The following is a 6,265-nucleotide window of genomic DNA, read 5'->3' on the forward strand; positions in this document are numbered from 1 at the left end:
AGCTTTTTTTTGTTCAACACACCTTTTCTGAAATCATGTGAATCGTATTGTAAAAGCTGATCTTGTGCTGTAGAATCACAGTTCTGCTGTAATCAATAATGTAAATCTAACTCAGAGATTGGGCTCTAAATGAGTTCAGTGATTCAGGTCAAACAATGATTATTTGAAAACATAACCATCACCTGATCATTTCTCTTTGCTTGTCTGGCATGACTGAGTTAACAGCCCAAACAAACTCTAATATTATAAGGCAAGGGTCAAGAGCCCAACTAAAGCAAACACTCATCTCCACGATGGTGGCTTAAAAATTGTGATTTTTCTCCTTTGGTGATTCTGCGTGTTCGTCTATATCGGATGTCCAGAAGATGTCCAAAAAAGACGTCATAAAACTTTCATTCTGGCCCCTCAGTGGACATCTTTTCAACCTGAGACAAGACCTCAAAAAGACGTCTTCTGGACGTAATTTGCTCAGTGGGTCTGTGCTTTATTTCTCCCAACATGAGGACAGCAGAGCTGACAGTCAATACATGTGAATCTGAAAAAGTAATGCATTACTTTACTAGTTACTTGAAAAAGTAATCTGATTACGTAACTTAAGTTATTGTAATGCGTTACCCCCAACACTGTTTCTATATAATAGTAGAGAAATCGCGAGAAATCCCTGGATGTCCTTTTGTGTAGTCATTAATAAAACACAATCTGATAAATAGCTAATAATTTACTGTTATTTTATTGTGAAATTTTGCCTCACTTCCGGCCGTTACTGTATCCCTTCTAGACACAACTGGAACTTAATTCTCCATGGCTGCGGGTTACTGATGTCATCAGAGTTTGTTTTGTTTTGTTGTTCATTTTGACGCTATTGACAGTATTGTGTCTAAATTAACTTCTTGATTATTGAACTGTTGTATGTAATCAATATTACATTTGCAATTGTGCAGATATTCAGGAAAACATATATTGCTCATGTGATATTGCTAAACTATATCATATTATATAAATATAAGACTAAAACCCATACAGGGCATTTAATATCTTGAGTAACACTTTACTTGAAGGGGTGTGCATAAGACTGACATGACACCTTCATAATCATGATATGACACATGTCATGAATATGAAGGAGGTTTTATGCATGTTTATGACAACTGTCATTAAGTGTCTTTCACTCAATTATGTCATTTTTAATGCAAAGATGACATTGTTTGAGATGTCCGAGTTATAACAACTTGACATAAACCAATACATTATAACCTGTCATAAACATGATATAGCAGATTAATTATCAAACTTAAAAAACTACTTAGCTATATGGGTTAACATTGCATTACATTATTTTGGTAACACTTCAGTATAGGGAACACATATAAATTATTAACTATGACTTTTCCCTCAATAAACTCCTAATTTACTGCTTCTAAATATAGTTAATTGTTAAGTTTAGGTATTGGGTAGGATTTAGAATCTAGAATATGGTCATGCAGAATAAGGCATTAATATGTGCTTATTAATTACTAATAAATAGTCAATATTCTAGTAATATGCATGCTAATAGTAATAAGCAACTAGTTAAAAGACCCTAAAATAAAGTGTTATTTTATAACAGTGTCATCTTTTTTAAGAAATTTGAAATTGTCTATTATCTGACCTTCTGTTGGAGGGGGAAAAAAAAAACATGAAATGAAAAATATTCATGACGCTGTTATAAAATTATTTGTCAGAGTATTGTCACTTAATAACATTTTAATGACAAGTTCAATTTGTACCACTGTAGTTGAGGTCAAGATAAATATTCATGACACTATTATAATGGCCTCATGACAGCCAGTGTCAAAACCAACCACATGACAGATTCATGTAATGTTAACCCATAAAGCTAAACGATGTCTAGTTGTCATGACAAAGACACTGACAGGTTATGATGTATTGGTTCATGTCAAGTTGTTATAACTCGGACATCTCAAACAATGTCATCTTTGCATTTAAAATGACATAATTGAGCGAATGACACTTAATGACAGTTGTCATAAACATGCATAAAACCTCCTTCATATTCATGACACGTCATGTCATGATTATGAAGGTGTCATGTCAGTCTTATGCACACCCCTTCAAGTAAAGTGTTACCATATCTTGAATTATAGGGACCCTTCGCAAAGACCCGCCCCCCTTAGTTACTGTTGATTTGACCGACAAGCCATGGCGCTGTAACGGGGTTACAGATTTCTACAGGCACATTTTGACCATGAAATAAAACACAGTACAAGAAAAAACACAAAACGGTTGTCTATTCATTTTCAGACCTCACTGTAATATGAATAAAGATATTTTCATATAATATGTATGAAATATATTCCCTCCATTGACAGTCCATGCAACTACCACTTTGACGCTTCAAAAAGTTCCCAAAGAGAATAGTCATTTAGTCCAAATTTTCTTAAGAGACACGATCAGTTTATGTAATGAGCAGATTTAAGTTTTTATTCACATATAAACATTCATTAACGCACACATCAGTTATGGTAAACGAAAGAATGAACCAATGAGGTTCATTCCTGTGTGTAACGCAGCACATTTGAGCTTCTGCTTATGTTCGCTGATGAATGCTTATATGTGAATAAAAGCTTAAATCTGCTCATTATATAAACTGATCGTGTCTCTTAAGAAAATTTGGACTAAACCAGACTGTCAATAGAGGGAAAGAAATCTCTCAGATTTCATCAAAAATATCTTAATTTGTGTTCCGGAGATGAACGAAAGTCTTTTGGGTTTGGAACGATTTGAGGGTGAGTAAATAATGACATTATTTTCATTTTTGGGTGAACTAACCCTTTAAGATGTTTCTGTCATAATCGCTGCAGAAATGCCTGGCAATAATAGAATAGAATAGAATAGAATAGAATAGAATAGAATAGAATATTCAATTTTTACTGAGCAGAAGATTAGACAATAATGTCTTATGTAATGCCACTAGAGGGCGATAATTCACCATGAATGTAACACTGCAGCTCTGGGGCCATATTCACAAAATATTTTATCTTACCACTAAGAGTTCTCCTAAATAGCCCTAAAAGTTCTTAGCTAAGAGTTTTCTCTTAAAAGCTATTCACAAAGCTGCTGAGACAAACTTCTACTAAGGAATAGACTGAAATCTTAAGCTAAGAGTAAGGGCGGGGTTGACCTCGTTGCCATGGAGTCTACACACAGTGATTGGCTGATGGGGGAGGAGTCAGCGACTTAATCATAGAAATATTGTAGAATGAGGTGTCATGTTTCCATAGTAAAATAAAGGTTTTAAAATAAAAATGTTGCCCCATTTAAATAAATATTTTTAATAAAAATGTTGCCATAGTTAAAATAAAATGTTGCCATAAAGGTTTTAAAATGTAGGCTAAGTGTCACTAATTAAACTATACAGTTAATTGTCCACCTCTTGGATGTCTGCATCTCAAGAGAAGAGAATGCATAATTCAAGCAACAAATTATGAGTTATAAACAAAGTTTTGGGAGGAACACATTCAAACAGTCTTTCTAATCAGCTCGAGAGGAGGAATATATACACAGACGAGATCCAACTCACCTATAGTTACTTCAACAGTTTTCTGCATCCGTCCGCCAACCCGCTCCTCACTCTCGGCTGGGGATATGAGAACTTTGGGTTTGGGATAAATTCTAAGCTCGGAGCCCTTGATCCCCTTGGACAGCACACCAAATACACTATATATATATATATATATATATATATATATATATATATATATATATATATATATATATATATATATATATATATATATAACTCTATTCAATAATTTGTAAGTGTGAATTCATGAAAATATTGCCACAGGTAATCAGACAATATTTATTTATTTGTTAAAGATTTATATCAAAATTTCTACTAAAAGGAATATGAACAAGTTAAAGTTCAAAACGATGTGCCTGATATAACAGAAGTATGACTTTACAAAAGCACATTACAAAAACAACACAACATAAATATAAGATGATAAATAAAGTCGCATTTAACAACTTTAACATTATTGAATTTAATTTAACTTTCAAAAGCTGTTTTTATTATACATTACAACTGTTAACTTTTAACTATTTTTGAATACAAAGTAATGTGCACGTGTATTATTATTTTTTATGTATTCATATCTTGTACCACGTGTGTGTGGAAATTGCAGCGTTGTGACTGGAACTTTTGTGGATGTTTAAAATTGTGCAAAACCATCTCGCACCCTGCTGAGGCCCTGTTATAAAACATGCAAACAGTATTACTTTAATTTAACATGTATAGTTAGCATGTTACTACCTTGAAACCAATAACGATGTTTATTTTGATATGTGATGATAATGGCACTCTGATCTGGTCCAGATCCAGGTGTTCTTCATGAAGTAGCGGCGCGCGCGCGCGACCAAGTGTAGCTGCACATCCCCCTCTGTTGGTGAACATGATCACTACACAATTGCTCCAATTAACCAGCAGTCCGCTGTATGCTGGTCAGGCTTTTTTGCAATGCGGGTTGTTTTGAAAGAGCTATAAAACGGGGACATTTTCGGGGGCAGCTCCAGTCGGCGACAGAACACCAAAAACCGGGTCTGGTCACCCTATTATTTTGTCCATATTGCACAGCCCTAGCACGTAACTTGGTGCTTTTATGCTACAATGTTTATGCTGCAAAAAAGAGACGCAAAAATCCATTTCTGTTCCAAGAAATAAAGTTGTGTGAATTTGACATCTAAGCACGACGACAGAATAGATAGTTATTCGCTGTCTCTGCCAACTCTGGTGGACTAATTTAAAATGGCGCTCTCCCACCATCACTCCCTTGGCTGTTTTCAGGGAGTAATAACGTAGAAAATTACGATGAGACAGTTAAAATAGTGAAAAGTCGTATAATTAATTGCAGTCTATGAAAAAATTAACATATTTTACTTTTTATACTTGAGCTGTGAAGTTTAATTGCGGTTGGCTTCGCTAAGTTTGTTTAAAATTAGACTCTTACATTACTAAATTAAAAAAAAAAAACTATAAAAAATTATACAATTATTTAAAAACAAAATTACTGGTTAATATATAATGAAATATGCATATCTTACCTTGAGATATTCGAGAGAGTAGGACGTTTTGAAGTGGATGCTGGCTTGCCAGTGGCGTTTTGGGTTTTTTTTTTTTTTTAAATGAGAAGGCGGGAAGGCACGACGTCAATCATCGCATGACGCAATGACGCATGACTGCAAGTGCTTCAGAGTGCCATTATCATCACATATCAAAATAAACATCGTTAACATGCACAATTTTAAACGTCCACAAAAGTTCCACAGTCATAACGCAGCAATTTCCACACACGTGGTACAAGGCATGAATACATAAAAAAATAATAATACATGTGCACATTACTTTGTTCATATTCCTTTTAGTAGTAGAAATCCCTGTAAGTGTTACTTCAATCATTTGGACAGAAATATAAAGTACTGGCATGGCTTGATCATAATCATGCATGCTTTTTAAGAGAGTGCTCATGTTAATGATTTGATAGTATTTTAAAATAATTGCCTTTTCTGTTTTTTCTCTCATTATTGTTCTTTAGATATGAAGCTGATGGATCTGCCCCAACCCAGGAGTGATGGACTGAAGAATTTTCAATGCTCTTATCCTGTTTTATTGTACTTTTATTTTTCTTCTTATGATCAATAAAAAGGTGGTTTACAAATTCTGAGTTGAAAGTCATTTTCTCCACAGTACAAATATTTTCTCATGTAATTTAAATTAGGTACAGGTTTACTAAAACATAAGTTTCTTTTGCAAATGAGCACATTAAAGCACATTAATTTCACCTACATGAATAAAAAAGAAATATAAATGGGGCCCAGTTCTCACCCACTGTGGTCCCACAAAAACCCCATAGAGGGGCCATTTGTGGGTCTAGTGTTATTACCCTTCTGGGTCCCATAAGGGTTCTGTATGTGGCCCATATTGGCCCATTTATTAGAACCCATATGTGACCCATGTGGGCCCCTATAATGAATACACAAATGAGCCCCACTTAGAGCCCACTATGGACCCATCATGGGCCCCTATGGGCTAACACACATGGGGCCTGTGTGGAGCCGATGGACAAAATTCTATGGGCCCCACTTGGGTTGCCCATGCAGGGCCCAAGTGACAGCCCATCAAAATCCCACATGGGGCCCACATGCATGTTGGCTGGGTAGATTTTAGATTATAAGAAAAAAAAATGTTATATATATCTATATATAT

The sequence above is a fragment of the Megalobrama amblycephala genome, linkage group LG16, assembly GCF_018812025.1.
Source record: "Megalobrama amblycephala isolate DHTTF-2021 linkage group LG16, ASM1881202v1, whole genome shotgun sequence".
NCBI lineage: Eukaryota > Metazoa > Chordata > Actinopteri > Cypriniformes > Xenocyprididae > Megalobrama > Megalobrama amblycephala.